Source organism: Vulpes lagopus, chromosome 21, assembly GCF_018345385.1.
Source record: "Vulpes lagopus strain Blue_001 chromosome 21, ASM1834538v1, whole genome shotgun sequence".
NCBI lineage: Eukaryota > Metazoa > Chordata > Mammalia > Carnivora > Canidae > Vulpes > Vulpes lagopus.
In genome coordinates this window covers 8,518,945-8,542,420 of record NC_054844.1, presented here as the reverse complement: position 1 = coordinate 8,542,420, position 23,476 = coordinate 8,518,945, and the positions used below count along the sequence as shown (strand labels likewise).

The 23,476-nt window shown below is 36.8% G+C and overlaps 1 protein-coding gene and 1 pseudogene across 4 annotated transcripts in view; both read left to right on the top strand.

Moving 5' to 3' along the window:
• Positions 1–1,037: 1,037 nt before the first annotated feature.
• LOC121480105 lies at positions 1,038–23,476 on the top strand (annotated as a pseudogene).
• LOC121480267 (C-type lectin domain family 4 member D-like) overlaps positions 5,266–23,476 on the top strand; it is a 53,483-nt gene continuing 35,272 nt past the window's right edge. For 2 of the 4 annotated variants that reach the window (XM_041736703.1, XM_041736701.1), the window contains exons 1-2: positions 5,266–5,291; positions 5,851–5,953. The gene's annotated coding sequence lies outside the window, so the exon portion shown is untranslated. Of the gene's footprint in view, positions 5,292–5,850; positions 5,954–19,718; positions 19,850–23,476 lie in introns of those variants that run through there. The other 2 variants (XM_041736700.1, XM_041736699.1) reach the window with 1 other exon arrangement.

Below are 23,476 nucleotides of genomic sequence, written 5' to 3'. Positions count from 1 at the left end.
ACTAAATTCAGGGGATTACTTAAAAAAAAAAAAGTTAAAGACAAAGGAAGCAGGTTTCTTACCGTACCAGAAGGACATTAGAAATGTAGAAGGGAGAAAACTAGAACGAACTCCGGTGTTGGGTTGGAATTGAAGGTTATTAGTGTGAATGCATGGTTTTCAATGTACCTTGATATAGAAATAAATAAGGTTAAGTGTTATGCAGTTGATGGAGGAGTTTGGTGAGGGAAATTAAAAGGAGGATCATTTAGAGAGAGCTGAACCTAGGGTGTGAACTAAGAGCATGTCTGAGAAGATTCTGTATGAAGGATTCAATTTTTGGAGTGTTTTCCTCTTGCCCTTTAGAAAAAGCCGTATGTATCACTGAGTTTATCTCTTAATTTGTGATTCCATTAAATTATCCTAACATGTTAAAAAATAGTCACATTGACGTGTATTTTCTTTTGTTGTGGTGTTGTGGGAATTAAAGTGATAGAGATGGGTAGGGTAAAGGCTGGCCTACTCTGTTAACATCCAGCACAAAGAGCTGCTTTTAGGAGCTGCTGGAAATAACTGTAGCAAAATCAATGGAGATCCATGAGAGAGTCAGTTAAGAACAGAGAAAAGCAGAGAGTGCTAAGAAGCAGCTTCAGAAGACATGATCTAAGCGTTGACTTCCCTACTACATTAGAAGACACTGACTCTTGAAAGTGGAGAGGCTAACATGTGAGTTTTTTGTCAATGATCCTCTTAGAATGTGATCCCCAAAAGTTGTCAGATCAGCTACACATGAGGAGAATACAGCATGAATGAGTATATGCCCAGGTTGGTAGAAATAATTATATTTGCGTGTAGAATTTCATTTTTGCTAATGAGTTCAGATAATACAGGTCTCAGAAAAGATTTTTCTAATTGCTTAGTTTGTTTCTTTACTTCCTGTGTGTGTTTATTTATTTATTTATTTAAGATTTTTATTTATTTATTCATGAGAAACACACAGAGAGAAAGAGGCACAGACAGAGGCAGAGGGAGAAGCAGGCTCCATGCAGGGAGCCTGACGTGGGACTTGATCCCAGGTCCCCAGGATCACGCCCTGGGCCGAAGGCGGCGCTAAACCGCTGAGCCATCTGGAATGCCCCTGTTTTTTTTTTTTTTTAAATCTATATTTGAATTCCCAAGTTCCTACTTTTATTGTATTTGCTGACATATATTTAAATGCTATGATTCTCGCTGTGTTGGTCCTGGGGGTTGGGCCACTCTCTGAGGTTTTTAATTTTCATGAGATTCCTCTCAGGGTTATTGCCTATCTGGGGCTCCTGTTCTTGGAAGTATGACAAGTTGCCACCATGTTCGAGTTTCATTTTAAAGTGTTTTAAGGAAGAGGTGAAAATTTTTTGAAAAGAGCAGATTTTTCAGTATGACTTCAGAGACCACTTACACTGAACTAAGTTTCAAAAATGAACCCAAGTCCTCAGGCATCAAATGATGGCCTCCTGCAGGTAAGAAGCATTTTCTGGTGGACAAAGTTAATGAGATGAAGGATGAAGAGAGAATACTATAAATGAAGTATAGGTTATGTTAGTTGCTGCTTCTCTGGCCGCAATTGGGACACAAGATTGAGTTGCCAAGATGAGCATTAAGGGGTTTAGAGTTAATACTCTTAACAGAATTGAAGTGTGACAAGTCCAATACAGTCCTGAGTTAAGGAGAGTGATAATTATGCTGAGAAGTTGTTCTCCTGTGCCTTTTGAAGCTGAGTGAGATGCAGTCAAGAGATTGGCAATAGATCTTGAAACCATCAGTCCAGATGTAGGGGCTATTGATGAATTAATGGGCTCAGTTAGAGGGGAAAAGTTTGAGTAGAGAATGTTGTGGGTGTATTTGTTAGTACTGAACTAAAGTGGAACCAAACACTGTTGCAGATGAAAGACTAGAAAGTTACAGAGAGTGTCTTACATTACAGGAGAAACTGCCCTGCATTCAGAAAATCCATTGCATACCCCACTTGTCAATACCCCATAACTTTGAGAAAACAATTCTTTCAAATTTTTTTTTTAAGGAGGTATGATTGACAAATAACAGTATATAGTAGTCCCCTCTTATCTGGGGAATATGGTCCAAGATCCCCAGTGAATGCCTGAACAGTGGATAGTACCAAACCCTATATACTGTGTTTTTTTTTCCTATACACATATACCTATGATAAAAATTTAATTTATAAATTAGGCACAGTAAGACATTAACAGCAATAACTAATAATAAAACAGAACAATTATAACAATATACTATAATACAAGTTAGGTGAATATGATCTCTCTCTCTCAAAATATTGAACTGCATTCACCTTTCTTTTTCTTGTGATGATGTGAGATTATAAAATTCTTATGTGATGAGATGATGTGAAGTGAATGACATAGGTATTAGCGTTAGGCTGCTCTTCACCTTCTGAGGATATATCAGAAGGAGGATCATCTGCCTCCAGACCACCGCTGACCACAGGTAATTGAACTCATGTAAAGCAAAACTGAGTAAGGGAGGGAGGACTGCTGTGTTAGTTTCAGATGTACACTGTAATGATTTGATTTTTGTATATATTTGTGAAATCATCACAATAAATCTAGTTAATGTTCATCACCATAAATTTTTATACAATTTTTTTTCTTGTGATGAGACCTTTTAAGATTTAATCTCTGAGCAACTTCTGAGATGTAATAATATTTAATAGTTGATACTACTGTAATAATCTATAGTATTAACTATAGTCAACATGCTGTACATTACAACCATGACTTCTTTATTTTATAACTGGAAATTTGTACCTTTTAACCCCTTCCACCCATTCCCTACCACCACCTTCCCCACCTCTGGGAACCACCAATTTGTTCTCTGTATGAGTTTTGCTTTGTTTTGCTTTTTTGGATTCCACAGATAAATGAGATCATATGCTATTTTCTCTGACTTATATCACTAAGTATAATGCCCTCAAGTTTCATCCATGTTGTCACAAATGATAAGAGTTCCTTTTTTTAATGGCTGAATGATATTCTACTAAAATAAATATCACATTTACTTTATCCATTCATGGATGGATGGCCATTTAGGTTGCTTTCCTGTCTTAACTGCTTTAAATAATGCTGCAATGAACATAGGGGTGCATATATTTTTGATTTAGTGTCTTTCTTTGGGTAAATATCCAGTAGTGAAGTTAATAGATCATATGATATTTCTATTTTTAATTTTTTGAGGAAACTTCATACTGGTTTTCACAGTGGCAGTAGTTTACATTCCCACTGACAGTGCCTGAGGGTCCCCTTTCTCCATATCCTTACCAACACTTGATATTTCTTGTCTTTTTGACACTAGCCATTGAGAAAATAATACTTAACCATGAAATAGTGACTAAAAATGTCTGACCTTATTTTAAGAATGTGATGAGGGGGGATCCCTGGGTGGCGCAGCGGTTTGGCGCCTGCCTTTGGCCCAGGGCACGATCCTGGAGACCCGGGATCGAATCCCACGTCGGGCTCCCGGTGCATGGGGCCTGCTTCTCCCTCTGCCTATGTCTCTACCTCTCTCTCTGTGTGTGTATGACTATCATAAATAAATAAAAATTAAAAAAAAAAAGAATGTGATGAGGGAATGACTATAATTAAGATTTATGTGCTATGGGACAACTGGGTGGCTCAGCGGTTGAGCATCTGCCTTTGGCTTAGGTCGTGATCCTGGGGTCCTGGGATTGAGTCCCACATGAGGATCCCTGCAGGAAGCCCACTTCTCCCTCTACTTGTGTCTCTGCCTCTCTCTCTGTGTCTCTCATGAATAAATAAATAAAATCTTTTTTAAAAAAAGGTTTATGTGCTATGGCATTATTTAAAGTAGTTAAAGTTGGGAACATTCTGGAAGAATATTTACATATATGATGAAATCCTATGCAACCACAATAGTGTTAAAGAAGAAAATATGGCTGTATAAAAAATGTTCATGGTATAGTGTATAAGAATATAGTAGATCAAAAACCAGTATATATGGTATGTCAATCGTGTGGGGGAAAATGTATGTATGACTATGTATGTATGTATGTAAATACACTTTAAAAATTATTGGAAGGATATTTTCCAAAACATTAACAATAGTTATCCTCAATGATAGGAATTTGTGCTTTTATATGTTTTCCAAAGTTTCTACAATGAACCTTATTATTTTTTTCCTATTTTCATATTATTTCAAATTTCATATTGTTGGTAATACTATGTCATCCAAGAAAAGAGAAGGGGAAGAGGAGAAAGGAAGTAAAAGTCAGAATTTATTACTGATGAAACTCTTTTGATTACTCCTTCAGCTCCCAAAGAAAAGACTAGCCCACACAAAAATAACCCCAGTTTTCCCAAGCTACTTTCTGTCTCATTGCTGATACTTCTGCTCCTATTGGCAATCTCATTTTTTATTGCTTTTATCAGTACGTATCCATTTGAATCTATGAGGAATGTCTGCCTTACATGAAGGGATGACATCCATTAAATACTGACATTTAATAGTGGGTATATCCAGAAATCTGGAAAAGAAGTTTTCTTTCAGGATGAAGGGCTGACACAATTAATGGGAATCTGTTAGGAATTTTATTATTTGAATTTCGTTTATAAAAATAATGGAATTCACTTTAGAGAAATTGAAGAGTTTATGTGTGTACATGTGTTTGTGTTGTAGAGGGACATCTATTAGGCACCATTTCTAACCTAAACAGTTGCGGAAGTAAGGACAAATCTATATTTGACTATTAGTGTTTATAAGGCCAGGTTTTTTTGAGTGCACAGACACATATTTTGAGGTGAACAAGTGGACAAAAGGAAATGGGAAGAAATGTTCCAGGAAGAGTTTCCCATTGAAATTTCACCTTAATTTTGTCTGTCCTGCTCAAGACTGTAAGCTCTAAAAGCCAATTTGGCAAATAAGCAGATGTCCTCATATCTTTGGTTTTAAGAATTTATCAAAATTTTATTTTGTTTTATTTTATTTTATTTATTAAAATATATTTTATTTATTTATTCATGAGAGACACAGGGAGAGAGAGAGAGAGAGGCAGAGACACAGGCAGAGGGAGAAGCAGGCTCCATGCAGGGAGCCCGTCGTGGGACCCGATCCCGGGACTCCAGGATCACGCCCTGGGCCAAAGACAGGCGCTAAACCGCTGCGCCACCCAGGGTTCCCACCTATCAAAAATTTAAAAGGCATAAGAAGTAGTAAAGCCAGCATGTGGTGGATCAAAGAGCAAATGAGAGATGAAGAAAGAGAAAATTCACTTTCTAAAGGGAGAGGTAAGTATTTTTAAATTGTGAGGTACTTGAGTATATTGGTGTGCTGAAGAATAAGAGCCAGTTGGGAGTAGATAAAGGAAAGAAGATGAGGAAAATAATGCCCATTGCTCTTGATCAGTGTTGGATTAAAAAAATTATAAAAAAAAAAATCTTACTCTGTAGGTAACCCAGAACTCCTCAGAATTAGCTCATCCCTCATTGCCCTGCAAAGACCTATGCTGCATACACCCTCAGAAGCGTTTGTTTTCCCTCCATTCTCTCACCCCTAAGGCTTAGGCTTTGCAGTATTGAAGGAAAATATGGATAAATCCCTTTGCAGTCATTCAAATGGAACTGTCATGTTCTCTTTCAACTATTGATCTTTTAGCTATTCCTGGAGAAATTATGGTTTCAAAGTCAGTAGAATTAGGATTACATTGAATGTGGGGTGATGAGAAATCTTTTCTGTAGTCAAGATCCTTTTACTCAAGCAATTGGGCATTTGTAGATTTTGTTGCTATAAAATAGAATGCAAAAAAGTAGAAGGCAAAGTAAATGAATGGCCTTTTTTTTTTTTCAGTTTTTTTTCCAAAAATATTCTCACCTTGTTAAGGAAAAAAAGACTACAAAAGAACTCACTTACACAGCATTGGAATGTATGAAAGAAAATTTGACCATGGAAGGTAAAAATTAATGTGCTTATAATCCAGTAGTTGACTATACTGTATAAGGATACCAAGTTAATATTTCCAATAAGATTCACAGGTAGATCATACTAAGCAGTTGAGTCTTGGTCATTTTAAAGTGTAGAAATACATAAGACCTAAACTTCTTATATGCATATCTTTATCTGTATAAAGAAGTAGTCTTGGTTGTGGAGCTGGCTGTTTAAATCCATGGATAATCTCTTTATGGAATGATTATCCAACCACATCCTTGATGTTCTCTTCAGAACACACTTTCTCAGTTTTTTTTTTTTTTTTAAGATTTTTATTTATTCATGTGAGAGAGAGAGGGGTGGGGGCAGAGGGAGAATCAGGCTCCATACAGGGGGCCCCACGTGGGACTCCATCCCAGGTGTCCGGGATCATGCCCTGGGCTGAAGGAGGCGCTAAACCGCTGAGCCACCTGGGCTGCCATATGCATAGGCTGAGAATTTTCCAGATCTTCAAATTCTGGTTCCTTTCTGTTTAACACTTCAATTTATCTCTTTCCTCTTTCATTTTACTATAAGCAGTACACAGCATTAATACTTTGCTTAGATATCTCCTCTGCTAAATATCCACTGTCACAAATTCTATTTTTCACAAAATTAGAACACAGTTCAGCAAATTGTTTTCTGTTTTATAGTAAGAATTGTCTTTCTTCCAGTTTTCAGTAACATGTTTCTCATTTGAGACCTTACCAGAAGCATCTTTATTTTTTTAAAGATTTTATTTATTTATGAGAGAGAGAGAGAGAGAGCAGGATTAGGGGGAGGGGCAGAAGGAGAAGCAGGCTCCCCGCTGAGCAGGGAGCCCAATGTGGGACTCCATCCCAGGACCCCAGGATCACTACCCGAGCCGAAGGCAGACGCTCAACTCACTTAGCCACCTAGGCGCCCCCAGAAGCATCTTTAATGTTCATATTTCTACCAAATTCTGTTCATTATAGGATATGTATATTCTTTGAGATGATAGGAGCTTTTTCTACAGCTCTCTTTTCTTTCTGAGTCCTTAGCAGAATTACCTTTAACATCCATATTTCTAGCACCAGCCTTTTCAAGGCAATCTAGGCTTTTACTAGCAGGCACCTTAGAACTCTTCTAGCATCTACCTATCACCCAGTTCTGAAACCACTTTCACATTTTTAGGTATTTGTTACACCCCACTTTGGTACCAGAATCCATATTAGCCTGCTTGGCTGCCATAACAAAATATCACAAACTGGGCAACCTAAACAATAAGTTTATTTTCTCACAATAATGGAAGCCAGAAGTCCCAGGTGCCATAAGAGTTGGTTTCTTTTTTTTGTTTTGTTTTGTTTTTAAAGATTTTATTTATTTACTCATGAGAGACACACACACACACAGAGAGAGAGAGGCAGAGGCAGAGGGAGAAGGAGGCTCCATGTAGGGAGCCTGACATGGGACTCGATTCCAGGTCTTCAAGGATCACGCCCTAGACGGAAGGCGGTGCCAAACTGCTGGGCCACCCGGGCTTCCCAAGAGTTGGTTTCTGGTGAGACCCTTCTTCTTAGCTTGTAAACAGCCACCATCTTGTTGTGTCCTCACATAGACAGTCCTCTTTGTGAATGGGAGGGAGAGACAGCTTTCTGGTCTCTTCCTCTTATAAGAACACAAGTCCTATTGGAATAAGGCCCTACTTTTTTTATAACCTCATTTAACCTTTATTACTTCCTTAAAGGCTACCACTATAGTAACATTGAGGATTATAACCTCAACACATTAATTTTTGGGGGAACACAGTTCAGTTCAAAACAAGTTTCTATGTAATTTATTGGAAATTCTTGTGTATATGATATTTGTTTCTTCTTATTTATTAACTCAATCATCTATCTATATTAGTGTGTACTCATGGATATTTATCTTACTTTGGGTTGTAATCCAGTGCTATATTTATTTTGCTGCTCACATTGTTCTACCTTTGCCATTGGGAATTCTTTCAGTTGGTTCCTGTGGCCCTTGGACTTGCCCCCATGAATGTGTTGTTATGTTTTGTTTTTGAGCACTTGTTTACTTTCTGGGACTGTAATTTTCTCTGGGCTTATACTGTATGTTTCCTGTTTCAGTCTTAGAATCAATCTATGTGGAGCCATGGCTTCTGTTATTGAAGAATGGTATTAGAAACCAAGATTTGAATACTAGGTATACTCATTGCTGCTGAGGTGTTATTTCTTTTAGGTCATCTCAGTTCACAGAACAAGGAAATGTATATCTGTGTACTAACCTGTATATGTGAATATATTGATAAATATTTGTACATACAGTTGTGTATATAATAAGATACACATCAGCTTTTACTGATGTCTGAAACTTTCATTGATTACATTGCTTCTAGCCTACTCCCCTTGATATCTTTAATGATCACTTCAACAGAGAAATCTGGTTCCCATCATCTGTTCAATACATTTACATAATTATTCAATTCCAACGTACACATATAGCAGTATCAGAATTGTAAACTCAAACCACCTTGGGAAACAACTTTACCAGCTAGAATACAGTGCCTATGTGCAGTTTTTTTTGTTTTTACTCTTACAGATTCCATTTCCAAAGTTACCGAGATCATCATCCTACCTCCACCCAGTGTGGTTGTTTCCAACACTTGTAATAACAGTTAGATTGTCTCATCATAGTTTTCATTCTTTAGTGGATCCCCTGACCTCCTAAATGAACTTTAAAAATTTCCATGGAATAAATATGTAAATTTATGTGGTTTTGACAAATGCATAATGTTACGTAGTTTTACATAAAAATCTGTGCTCTACTCTCCCTTCTAGACTCTTGGTAACCACTGAAATTTCATTTTATTTTATTTTATTTTTAAAAAGATTTTATTTATTCATGAGAGACACAGAGAGAGAGAGAAAGAGGCAGAGACATAGGCAGAGGGAGAAGCAGGCTTCATGCAGGGAGCCCGACGTGGGGCTCGATCCTGGGTCTCCAGGATCACGCCCCGGGCTGAAGGCGGCGCTAAACCTCTGAGCCACTGGGGCTCCCCTCCACTGTAATTTTAACTGCTTATATGGTTTTGCCTTTCTCAGATGTCTTATCATTGGGATTATAGTTGGTAGTCTTTTTACTCTAGATTATTTTATCATTTAATTTTTTTATTGAAGTATAATTAACATACAATGTTATATTAGTTTCAGGTGTATAATATATTGATTGGACAATTCTATATGTTAATTAATGCTCACCTCAGTAAGTATAAATATAGTCACCATCTATCACCATACAGTGTTATTAATATTATTGGCCGTATTCCCTATGCTGTACTTTTCATCGCTATGACTTATTTATTTTATAAGTGGAAGTTTGGGGGCACCTGGGTGGCTCAGTTGGTTAAGTGTCTGACTCTTGATTTTGGCTCAGGTCGTGATTTCAGGTTTGTGAGATTGAGTCCCATGTTGGGCCCAGTGCTGGGCATGGAGCCTGCTAAGAATCTCTATCTCCCCCTCCATCTGCCCTTTCCACCCTCAAAAAAAAAAAAAAAAAAAAAAAATATATATATATATATAATATGGAAGTTTGTACTTTTAAATTCTCTTCTTCTATTTCATCCATTCTTCCACCAACCTCCCATCTGGTAACCATCAGCTTGTTGCCATCAGCTTGTTCTCTGTATTTAAGAGTCTGTTTATTTTTTGCTTTTTTGTTTTGTTTGTTCATTTGTTTTGTTTTTTAAATTCCACAAAGTGAAATATTATGGTATTTGTCTTTCTCTCTGTATGACTTATTTCACTTAGCATAATACTCTGTATGTCCATCCATGTTGTTACAAACAGTAGGATTTCCGTCTTTCTCATGATTGAATAATATTCTATTGTATGTAAATACCACATCTTTTTTATCCATTCATCTATCAGTGGAGCACTAAGGTTGCTTTTATATCTTGGGCACTGTAAATAATGCTGCAATAAATATTGAGGTGCATTTATCTTTTCAATTTAGTGTATTGGGGGTATAAATTTGTTACAACTTTTGATTTTTTTGGGGGGGGAGTGTAAATAGTAAGGAATTCCTGGATCATATGATATTTTTAATTTTAATTTTTTGAGGTACCTCCATACTGTTTCCATAGGGGCTATACCAATTGACATTCCTACCAATAGTGCATAAGGGTTCCCTTTTTTCCACTTCCTGGTCAACACTTGTTATTTCTTGTCTTCTTGATATAAGCCTATCTTGCTGGTGTGAGGTAGTACTGGACTGTGGTTTTGATTTGCATTTACCTGTAGATTAATGATATTGAACATTTTTTCATGTGTCTGTTGGTCATTGTGTGTCTTTGGAAAAATGTCTGTTCAGGTCTTCTGCCCATTTTTAGTAGGGTTATTTGTGTTTTTGGGTACTGAGTTGTATAAGTTCTTTATATATTTTGGATGTTAGCCTCTTATTGGATTGATATCATTTGCAAATATCCTTTCCCATTCACTAGGTTGCCTTTTTGTTTTGTTGATAGTTTCCTTTGCTGTGAAAAGCTTTTTATTTCGGTATAGTTCCAACCATTCATTTTTGCTTTTGTTTCCATTGCCCAAGGAGATATATCCATAAAATATGTTGCCAAGGGATTACCATCCCTAGTTTTTCTTTTGGGAGTTTTACGGTTTTAGTTCTCACAACTAAGTCTTTATGCATTTATTTTTGTGCATGGTATAAGAAAACACTCCAGTTTTGTTCTTTTTTTTTTTTAAGATTTTTATTTATTCATGAGAGACAGAGGGAGGGAGGGAGAGAGAGAGAGAGAGAGAGAGAGAGAGGCAGAGACATAGGCAGAGATATAGGCAGAGGAAGAAGCAGGCTCCACATAGGGAGCCTGATATGGGACTTGATCCTGGGACTCCAGGATCACGCCCTGGGCCAAAGGCAGGTGCTAAACCGCTGAGCCACCCAGGTGTCCCTAATTTTGTTTTTTTGCATGTAACTGTCCAGTATTCCCAACACCATTTATTAAAAAGATTGTCTTTTTTCCGTTGTATATTCTTGCCTCCTTTGTCATAGATTAATATAACTATTAATATAATAGTTAATAATAATTAATAACAATTAATAATTAATATAATAACATAAACCCATGACTATGAGTTTATTTCTGGGCTTTCTCTTCTGTTCTCTTGGCCTATGTGGGTATTTTTGTGCCAATACCATACTGTTCTTATTATAATAGTTTTATAGTGTATCTGGAAATCTGAAATTGTGATACCTCCAGCCTTGTTGTTGTTCTTTTTAAAAAATCTATTTATTTATTTATTTATTTATTTATTTATTTATTTATTCATTCATTCATTCATTCATTTATTTAATTTATTTATGAGAGAGCAAGAATGAGAGAGTACAAGTGGGACCAACAAAGGGAGAGGGAGAAACAGGCTCCATGTTCAGCAGGGAGCTGATGTGGGGAGCTGAAGGCAGACGCTTACCAACTGAGGCACACAGGCACCCTCAGCTTTGTTCTTCTTTCTTAAGATTGTTTTGGGTATTCCAGGTCTTTTGTGGTTCCATAAAATTTTAGGATTATTTGTTCTAGTTTTGTGGAAAAGCTGTTGTTATTTTGATAGGGATTACATTGAATCTGCAGATTGCTTTGGGTAGTATGGACATTTTAACAATATTAATTCTCCTGAGTCATGAGCGTAGTATATCTACATTTGTGTCATCTTCATTTTTTTTCATCAGTGTCTTCTAGTTAAGTATAGGTCTTTTACTGATTTAATTAAACTTATTCTTAGATAATTTATTCTTTCTGGTTCCAGTGTTATTGGAATTGTTTTCTTAATTTTTCTTTCTGATATTTTATTATTATTGTATAGAAATACAACATATATATAATACAATATATTGGTTTTGTATCCTACAACTTTAATGAATTTATTTATTGATTCTGATAGTTTTTTGGTGGTCTTTAGGATTTTTCATATGTAGTATGTCAGCTGCAGATAGTGACAGTTTTATTTTATTTTATTTTTTTTATTATTATTATTTTTTAATGATAGTCACACAGAGAGAGAGAGAGAGGCAGAGACACAGGCAGGGGAGAAGCAGGCTCCATGCACCGGGAGCCCGACGTGGGATTCGATCCCGGGTCTCCAGGATCACGCCCTGAGCCAAAGGCAGGCGCCAAACCGCTGCGCCACCCAGGGATCCCGATAGTGACAGTTTTATTTCTTCCTTACTAACCTGGAGGCCTTTCATTTCTTTTTCCAGTCTGATTGCTGCAGCTAGGATTTCCAGTACAATGTTGAATAAATGTGGTGAGACTGGACATCCGCATCTTGTTCCTGATCTTCTAGGAAAAGGTTTTTATTTTTCATCATTGATTAATGTTGTTACCTGAGGGTTTGTCATATTTGGTCTTTATTATGTTGAGATACATGTCCTGTAAACCCACTTTGTTGAGAGTTTTGTCATGAACAGATGTTATATTTTGTCAAATACTTTTTCTGCATCTGTTGAGATGATATATGGCTTTTATCCTTCTTCTAATTAACATCATGTATCACCCTTGATTTCCTAGAATAAATCCCACTTGATTGTGGTGAATGATCCTTTTAATTCATTGTTGAAATCAGTTTGCTAATATTCCTATTGAGGAATTTTGCATCTCTGTTCATCAAAGATACTGGCCTAAGGTGATTTTTTTTTTAAGTGTCTTTGTCTGGTTTTGGTATCAGGGTAATGCTGGCCTTATAGGGTAAATTTGGAAGTTTTCCTTCCTTTTCTATTTTTTGGAGTAGTTTGGAAGAATAGATATTAATTTTTCTTTAAATGTTTGGTGGAGTTCACCTGTAGAGCCATCTGGTCCTGGATTTTTTTTCTTAGGAGTTTTTTGGTTACCAATTCAATTTTGTTATTAATAATTGGTCTATTCAAATTTTCTATTTCTTCCTGGTTCAGTTTTGGAAGATTATATGTTTCTAGGAATCTGTTTCTTCTAGGTTTTGCAGTTTTTCATAATATTCTCATATAATTCTTTTTATTTCTGTGGTGTCAGTTATTTCTCCTCTTATTTCTTTTGTTGAGTCCTCTCTCTTTTTCTTGATAAGTCTGGCTAAAGGTTTATCAGTTTTGTTTATCTTTTCAAAGAACCAGCTCTTGGTTTTATTGAGCTTTTCTATTTTTTTAGTTTCTGTTTCCTTCCTCCTATTAGCTTTTGGGCTTTATTTGTTCTTCTTTTTCTAGTTCCTTTAGGAGTAAGTTTAGTTGTTTACTTGAGATTTTTCTTGTTTCTTGAGATAGTCCTGTATCATTATATACTTCCCTCTTAGAACTGCTTTTACTGCATCCTAAAGATTTTGGAGGTTGTGTTTCATTTTCATTTGTCTTCTTGCATTTTTAGATTTCTTCTTTAATTTCTTCATTGGCCCATTCATTGTTTAGTAGCATGTTGTTTAGCTTTTGCATGTTTATTTTTTCCAGTTTTTTCTCATAATTGATCTTTAGTATTATATTGTTATGATTGGAAAAGGTGCTTGATATGATTTCAGTTTTCTGAAATGTATTTATTTATTTATTTTCTGAAATTTATTGAGTCTTGTTCTGTGGCCATGTGATCTATTCTGGAGAATGCTTCATATGTACTTGAAAAGAATGTGTATTCTGTAGTTTTTGGATGGAATGTTCTATATATATCTATTAGATTCATTTGGTCTAAAGTTAGTTAAGACCACTGTTTCCTTGTTGATTTTCTATCTGGATGACCTATCCATTGATGTGAGTGGGGTGTTGAAGACCCATACTATTATTGTATTACTGTCAATTTCTTTATGTCTGTTGTTATTTGCTTTATGTATTTAGGTGCTCCTATGTTGGATGCATAAATATTTACAACTGCTATGTCCTCTTGTTGGATTGGTCCCTTTATCGTTACATAATGGTGGAAGTATGCCCTTCTTTATCTCCTGCTACTTGTTTTCAAGTCTCTTTTTCTCATATAGACTGTTTTTTTTTTCTCTCTCTCTCTTCTTTATTTTTTTAAAGATTTCACTTATTTGAAAGAGAGTGTGAGCAAGAGAGGAGAGAGAGCACAAGCTAGGGGAGAGGCAGAGGGAGAGGGAGGAACAGACTGCTTACTGAGCAGGGGGCCTATGTTAAGTTGATGGTTGCTTAAGTTCAAACACATTCTGAAAGTACTAAATTTTTACTCCTCCTTCACATTTTAATATATATGATATGTCTTGCATCTTTTAATTTTGTGTATCCCTTGACTGATTTTCATAATTGATTTTACTTCTTTTTGTTTTAACCTCTATACTGGCTTTATAGGTTATTAATTAAATCTTTGCCATATGTTTGCCTTTACCAGTGACATTTTTTTCTTTCATAATTTTCTTCCTTGTAGTTAATGGCCTTTCCTTTCCACTTAAAGAAGTCCCTGTAACATTTCATCTAAGGCTGGTTTAGTGGTGATGAATTCCTTTAACTTAATTTGTCTGGGAAACTCTCTCTCTTTCAATTCTGAATGATGGAGTATTCTTGGGTATTCTTGGTCATAGGTGTTTTTCTTTTTAGCACTTTGAATATATCATGCTCTTTTCTTCTGGCCAGGAAAGTTTCTGCTGAAAAGCCAGCTGATAGCCTTACAGGATTTCCTTTGTATGTTAGCTTCCTTTTCTCTTTTAATATTCTCTAGTATTACATTTTGATATTTTAATTATTATGTGGATCTTACATTAATCTTGTAGGGGATCTGCATGCTTCCTGACTGGGATATCCATGTCCTTCTGCGTATTAGGGACATTTTCAGCATTATTTCTTCAAGTAAGTTTTCTGCCCCCTTTTCTCTCTCGCCTGCTTCTGGGACCATATAATGTAAACGTTATTATGCTTGATGATGAGTTCTCTTAACCTATTCTCATTTATTATTATTATTTATTTTTTCTGTTCAGCTTGGTTGCTTTCCATTACCCTATCATCCAGATTGTTGATTTCTTCTCCTGCATAATTTAATATGTTGATCCCTTCTAGTGTATTTTTCTTTTCAACTATTGAATTCTTCATTTCTGATGGCTTCTTTTTTATGTTTTCTGTCTTATTGTTGAGGTTCTCACTGAGCTCATCCACTCTTCTCAAGTCCAGTGAGTATCTTTATTACCATTACTTTGAATTCTTATCAGGAATATTGTTTATCTCCATTTCATTTAGCTCTTTTACAGTGATTTTGTCTTGCTCTTTCATTGAGGACATATTCCTCTGTCTCCTTATTTTGTCTGACTCTCTGTGTTTGTGTCTATGTGTTAGGTAGGCCATCTGTGTCTCCTGGTCTTAAAAGCAGGCCTTGTGTAGAAGAGATCCTGTTGTTCCCTGTAGCATAATGCCTCCTGGTTACCAGGAGCAGGTATACCAGGAATGTCCTTTGTCTGGGCTGCGTGTGCCCTCCTTTTGTGGCTGAACTATGATTGCCTTTTACCCATGTGGCTTCCTTGTTTCACTTTGCCTGCTATTGGCATACTGTACAGTGTTTGTGCCTCATGCTGTTGCATCTGTGATAGGCTCATTTGATGTCAAGAACAGTCATCAGCCTAGCTGTCTGCAGTCAAGTCTCTGCCACAGCTGCATGCACACCAAAGGGCAGGGCTTGTTCCTTGTGCAGTTAGCTAAGAAGTCTGGCTGCAGGGTCTGTGAGTGCACTGGCATGTGGAGTTATCTTCCTTCGACCCCAAAGCAGGAATCACTTTGGTGACTGTCCAGCGCTGCCCGCCAGTTGTGATGGGGCAGGGCCTGCTTTGTAGAGACACCTGCTGAGGCAGGTGGGTTTGATGGGGTGGGTCCACAGGGGAACACTGGGGCAGGGCATGTGGTTCTAACAGGTAGATGAAGAGTGTTAGCCCTGGTTTCCACAAGCTTTTGGCTCTCTAGACTGGGAAAGGGGAAGTAAAATGGCACCACCAGCACTTTTGTTCCCAGAGAAATCTCCTGCAAATCTTTACCTCTTTGGCACACATTCTAAGATTAGTCAGTGAATCTCCTTCACATATAATCTAGGTGCTTTTCATACTGCTGCTTCTGTGCTGTGTCTGACTGAATTACTTAGTATGCTAGTTCTTTAAGGATGGAGACTTGGTTTTCTATTGCCCTCTGGCTCTCCTGGAGTTAAGCTCACTTATTTTTTAAGCTCCCAGAGTTAAGTCCTGCTGGTTTTTAAAGCCAGACATTCTGGGGACTTGTCTTCCTAGTGCCAGTCTCTAGTGCTGGGGGTGCCTGGTGTGGGGTCCTATCTTCTCACTTCTCCATGCTTGTGATGTCCCTACCATTTGTGGCTGGTTATGCCAGGGGTTTGGTTCTCAACCATGTCTCTGCTCCTCCTACTCCTTTTGGTGTCACCATCTCTCTATGACTAGTTGTAGAAGATCTGTTCTGTCAGTCTTCAGGTCATTTTTGGAGTTGGTTTTATAGAGTTAGTTATCACCTTGGTGTGTCTGTGGGACAAGGTGAGCTCAAGATCCTCCTACTCTGCCATCTTCCTTTCATTTTTCTGCGACTGATTTCCACTTTAATTTTGGTCTGAGAGAAGACATTGCATGTTTTCTATTCTTTTCAATTTGTTAAGGTATGTTTTATGGCCAGTATGTGGTCTGTCTTGGTGAATGTTCTATGCGAACTTGAAGAATGTGTATTCTGCTGTTTCAGTTGGAGTAGTCAATAGATGTCAGTCATAAATGGTTTGTTGATAATATTGTTGAGTTCAACTATGTTCTAACTACTTCTAATAGAGGAGTGCTTAAGTCTCTATAATTATATAAGCTATAAGTCTCTAACTATAGTAATGGACATGTCTGTTTCTCCTTGAAGTTCTGTTAGTTTTTACTTCACTTTTTGATGCTGTGTTGTTAGGTGCATTCACATTAAAGACTGTTATGGATTCTTGAAGAATTGTCCCTTTTATGATTATGTAATGACTATATTTATCTCTGGTAACTTTCCTTGCTCTGAGCTCAGCACTGTCTGCAATTAATATAGCTACTCCAGCTTTCTTTTGTTTAGTATACCTTCACTATCCATTTACTTTTAATATATTTATGTCTTTGTATATTCCTCTTGAAGTTTTTTTTTTTTTTTAAAGATTTCATTTATTTATTCATGAGAGACACAGAGAGAAGGCAGAGACATAGGCAGAGGGAGAAGCAGGCTCCTTGCAGGGAGCCCGATGTGGGACTCGATCCCTGAACTCCAGGATCACATCCTGAGCTAAAGGCAGATACTCAACCACTGAGCCACCCAGGCGCCCCTCCTCTTAAAGTTTTAATGTGGATTTCTTGTAGACTGTATATAATTGAGTCTGGTATTTTGATCCACTCTGACAATCTTTCTGTTTTAATTGGCTCATTTAGATCACTGAATCCGAGGTGGTTATTGATATGATTTTATCAGTATCTACTATATTTGTTATTGTTTTCTATATCCTGCCATTGTTCTTTGTTCCTTTTCTGTCTTTCACTCTTATCCTCTTTTGTGCTTTTGAGAATTTTATATGATTCCATTTTCATTGCATTCTTAACATATCAGTTATATTTCTTTTTTATTGGCTACCCTAAAGTTTGCAATATACTTACGTAACTAATCCAAGTCCACTTTTAAATAACTCTGTACAGCTTTGTGTACAGTGAAAGTATCTTAAAATACAAAATAATCCTAATTCCTCCCTCCTGTCTCTTATTACTCTCATTTATTTTACTTACACATTAACACACATAATCTAATACGTGGTTGCCGTTATTATTTTGAACAAACAGAAGATCAATTAAGAATATAGATCAATTCAGAATATAAAAATGTTTTTATTTTACCTTCACTTATTCCTTTTTTGATGCTCTTATTTTCTTTATATAGATCCATATTTCTGATCTATATTTTCCTTCTCTCTAAGAAGTTCTTCTTTTAACATTGGCTTGTAAGTCAGCTTCTACTGGCATCAAATTCCCTCAATTTTTGCTTGTCCAGAAAAGTCCCTATTTCATCTTCACCTTTCATGGTTAATTTTTCAGAGTACAGAATTAGGGTGATAGTTTTTTTTTTTTCTCTCAACACTTTAAATATTTCATTCCATTCTCTTCTTGTTTACATGGTTTTGGAGAAGTCTAATGTAATTCTTATCTTTGCTTCCCCCTAGGAGGTGTTTTTCCCCACTCTGGCATTTTAAAGGATTTTTCTTTATCTTTGATATTCTGTAGTTTGAACATGACATGTCTAGAAATAGTTTTCTTTGGCATTTATTCTGCTTGGTGTTTTCTGAGCTTTTTGAATCTGTGGTTTGGTATCTGTCATTAATTTGGTGGAAATTATCAGATGTTATTGTTTCAATATTTCTTCTGTTCTTTTCTCTTTTAATTCTTCTTCCGCTGTTCCCATCATGCATATATGTTTTATAGCTGCTCCACATTTCTTGGATATTCTTTTCATCCCCCCTCCCCCCATTCTTTTCCTTTTTTTCAGTTTTGGTGGCTTCTGTTGAGATACCCTCATGCTCAGAGTGGGTTGGAGTTTGGTACTTCCCACTCTGATAAAACCACAGCAGGTTAGCCTCTGGTTGCATAATTTTCCCTAAAGGTAGACCTTGTTAAAAAGAACAGAGTATTTTGGTATGTTTCAAAATCATACCTGTGTTCCTCCCCTTGTCAGAAGCACCAGGGGAATTTTCTCAGATAAACGTGGTAGCTGAGAACCTCATAGTGCTCCAGAAGGTAAGACTCACAAGTTTTTCCCTCCTTCCCCGCTGTCGACTGGGTTACCTTGAGTTTCTATCTCTTAGATTTCTCACACTGAGCTTCCTGCAATTCAGCAATTAAAGTTCAGATTTCCCTACCCTGGGATTGATTCTCACAGATGTGTTGGCTCCTGGGTTTCTGCTGCAGTAAGTCGTGATCCTCTCTGTATTTGCCTGTCTGCATAATTTTGAGAGCAGCGTCTTAGCCTGGGAAGAGTTGTTGATTTGCAGTTTGTTCAGCTTTTTACTTGTTATTAGGATGGAGTGGCAACTTCCAAGCTTCTTGCATGCCAGACTGGAAACTGGAAGTCTGTTTATTTATTTTTTTAGTCTATATTGTTTCTATTGTTTATTTGAGTAATTTCTGTTATTCTTTCAATTCACTGATTTTTCTGTCCTCTCTATTCTGCTGTTGAGCCCATCCACTGAGCTTTTGATTTTGGTTATTATGTTTTTCAATTATAAAATTCCATTTGGTTCTCATTTATATCTTTAATCTGTGGCTGAGATTTTCTATTTCTTTTCTGAGGCATTCTTTTCTTTCATTTGGTTCAAACTTGTTTGTACTTTCTTGTTGAAGCATCTTTGTCATGATTTCTTTAAAATCTTTGTGAGATAATCCTAATATTTCTCTTATCTTGATACTGGCATGTATTTATTTTCTTTTTTAAAAAACTAATTTTGAGAATTTGTAATTCATGGTGTGATGGATCATTTTCCATTGAAACCTAGACATTTTTGTGTAATATTCTGAGTCTGCGTCTTACCTAAATCCTATGTTTTAGCTGGCTTTTCCTGACACCACTCTGGCAAGGGAGAAGTTACTGCCTGATGTAGGTAGATTTGGTCTCCTTGACACCTGATGGGTGGGCTACTTGTCACTTCTTGGTGAAGATGCAAGTTCCAGTTTCCATGAGGTCTTCCTTGGTCCTTAATTTTAATAATACACATACTTAAATTTTTTCTTTTATATTGGACATCTCTGGCCTTCTGTCAATACAGAGAAAGATTGGATCTGCTGCCCAAAGGATTGGAAGTCATTTAGTTCCAACTGCTACTTTTATTTCTACTACACCAAGAAATTGGCCTGAGAGTGAGAGGAACAGCTCAGAAATGAAGGCTGACCTGCTGGTGATTAACACCAAGGATGAACAGGTACTTTCTAATAGATGATGGAGTCAACGGTCTGCTGGTTATTGTATACATCTCTTGTCTAAGGAGGTTTCCACTGTTTTGGAATATTGGTGGTGTGGCAGAAGGCTTTTAGTAAAGCTGATAGGAAAGGCTACTTAAGCCTTCATGTGCTACACCTTCTTCCTGGTTTCATAAAACTAATCTCTCCCTGGATCCCTGGGTGGCGCAGCGGTTTGGCGCCTGCCTTTGGCCCGGGGCGTGATCCTGGAGACCCGGGATCGAATCCCACGTCGGGCTCCCGGTGCATGGAGCCTGCTTCTCCCTCTGCCTATGTCTCTGCTTCTCTCTCTCTCTCACTGTGTGCCTATCATAAATAAGTAAAAAAAAAACAAACAAACAAACCAAAAAAAAAAACAAAACTAATCTCTCCCAAAATAAATTGGGGCATTTGAAATATAATATATGGGGTTTGAATAGAAGAATGAAAATATTTTAGTTTGAAATATATTTATTATATTAAATGTTTTATAAATTATTAACTATTTCACTGAGAAGTGGTATTATTATATCAGAGCGGAGTTAATAATGAAGGGTCACAATCGGCAATCAAGAATAAAGTTAAAGAAGTTATGAAAGGAAAATGATTTAATCTGCAAAAATCTAATGCATGACTTTGAAGAATACCACCTCTTAGTGAAAGAGGGAAGTGAATCTGAGATGAAAATTCACTATGATCATGGCTAGAAAATTGCTTCCATTTGTGTTGAACGTTACTACATTCTGAATGTTTATGTCTCCCCCAAGCTTCATATGGTGAAATCCTGACCCCCAAACATGGTGGTATCTGGAGGCAGGGTCATTGAGAGGTGCTTAGGTACTGAGGGTGAAACCCTCGTGAATGGGATTTGTGTTCATATAAAAGAGATCCCACATAGCTACCTTGCCCCTTCTACCATGTGAAGACATAGTGAGAAAAAAGCTACAAACCAGGAGGAGAGCCTTCACCTTACCATGCTAGCACCCTGATCTGAAATTTCTAACCTTCAGAACTATAAGAAAGAAACTTGTTTATAAGCTATCCAGTTTGTAGTATGTTGTTATAGCAGCCTGAGCAGACTGAGCCAAGCATCGTGCTTACAAGTGATGTCTTTGATCCTGCTCTGGTTTACCCAGAGAGGACTGAGGCTCCTGGGAAGGGCCCCAGTATGGCTCTTCGTGGATCCTTTCCTTTTCTTCTCTTCTCCATAAGGTTGTAAAGAACTCAGTTCTACCTGAATGCTCTAAAGGCTATATAACTCCTTTCTTTTCTTCCTTTGGATTTATCTCCCAGAACCTGGATATATATATTATGCTTATTACATAGGGCTATCAGACCCAAAGGTAAAAAGAGATTAGCAATGGGTTGATCAAACACCATACAATGAAAGTGTCACGTGAGTACAGAATTAGGTAAAGGAATCCTGAGCACTGGATCATGCAAGGATTTTAGAGTGTTCCAACTATCAGATGTGAAAATAAAATAGCTTACTCTTCTTTTAACTCTTGGGTTAAATAATTTTATTTATTATTTCATTTAATCATCACAGGAACTCTGTGAAGCACACATTATTATTTTTCCTACTGTAGATGTGAGGAAATTGAGCTTAGAGTGTTTAGATAACTCAGCAAATGTTATCCAGCATTGGCACCAAATGATCCTCAAATCCAGCTCTATTTGATGCTGAAATCCGTACTTTCAGTCACTACATTATATCTCTAAACGTAACAAAAATTTACGTCAATTAAGATCACGGTTAATTATTGACTTACTATTTCTCAAAAAGCAAATAAGCTAAATTCTGATAGTTAATATCTCATATTTATGTAGGTTTTTTTTAAACTCTTTTAATACTTTAGTGCATTTTAGTACAATACCACCTTTGATCTTCATATCACTGTGTGACACATAGGAATATGACTAGAGTCTCTATTTTTTAGATATAGAAATCAGGGAAATTAAATTATATGTCCAAGATAACAGGAATTTTAGCAGATTTAGAGATTTTAATAGTTCTTTGGACTCCAAAAGCAATATATATACATATGTATATACACATATATATGTATATACTATATGTATTATGGAAACAAACTACAAAGATACTTGAGACTGGGATGAAATTTTTTTTTTTTCATCATTTAAGGGAGCTTATGGACTGGCAGTCCCCTGGAAATAGGACATAATGATGGACAAATAGAAGGGCTATCTGCTAGGAGAATGCTTAATGCAATAAGATGACACAATACTGGGTGATATACATTTTTGAGAGAAATGCCAGAGCTTCTGGTAGGAAGAAACTGCATGAGAATTGGAGAAGGAATGATTTGGGCATATCTGATCTTGACTTTCACACAGTTCAGTCCCAGCCCCCTCCCTTGCTGTGCCTCTAACCCTTTTCAAAACACTGTTTGAAGAAACAACCTCATCCATTTTTTCCCTTTCAGATTTTGGCACTCAGGTGAACCCAGTAATCTTGATGAGCATTGTGTCATGCTACATTTTCACTATTTTTCAAGACAATGGGGCTGGAATGATGTTCCTTGTAATGGACACCACAAGTTGCTTTGCAAGATGAAGAAGATCTACTTATGAATGGGAACATTCTATATGAAACTGTGGTTGAATTGGTACCCACCATTACAGAGATAGCTAATTTGCTCTTTTTAGTCGTGTTAGTCTTGTGTAAGGAATCTCCATAGCATTTTTCAGTAGGCTGTCACCTATTCCATTTATGATAGAATCAGTGTGCACATCCATTCATTTGTTCCTTCGTGTGTAGAGACCCTTTTGCAGACACATGGAGCATGAAAATTCTTTTCTAATTTTTGTCTGAGTGCTAAGGAGTTAGAGATTGATATATGATGAGGTTCCTCCATCTGTCTGGATTTTTTTTTTCATGAAGTTGGTCAAAAGCAAAATAATTCCAACTATTGCTTTCCATTTCTCTCAGATATATTTATTACTTTTAACTGAAGCGTATTATGTGACACTTTGGATATAATACACATCAATGGAAGTTAAGTTCCAGCTTTGTCCCAGTAGAATATTTGGAGATCTTAACATTCTCTGATCAGTCTTGGACTTTATTTAACATCAGGGTACAGTCAAAGGGAAATCAGAAATTGAAAATTAGAGATTTAGAATTAGAAGTTATTACTAGTGAGTTGACATGGATTTATAGTCGTTAGGTATTCTAATAGTTTTTTTTCTTTGCTTAAGTTTTATAAGGTTTCTATGTATAGATTGCCACTCAAAATAGCTCACGGGGGGATCCCTGGGTGGCGCAGCGGTTTGGCGCCTGCCTTTGGCCCAGGGCGTGATCCTGGAGACCCGGGATCGAATCCCGCGTCAGGCTCCCGGTGCATGGAGCCTGCTTCTCCCTCTGCCTGTGTCTCTGCCTCTCTCTCTCTCTGTGACTATCATAAAAAAAAAAAAAAAAAAAAAATAGCTCACGGTTTGTTTGTGTTCCCCTTTTCACTGAAGTTCTTACTGATCATTTTGTTTCTGCTACAATATACAAGTATATCAAATTTACAAAAAAGTCTGTTATTCATTACTTTCATACGCTAATTATAATTGATCAGAATAAAGCTGATTTTAGGCATGGC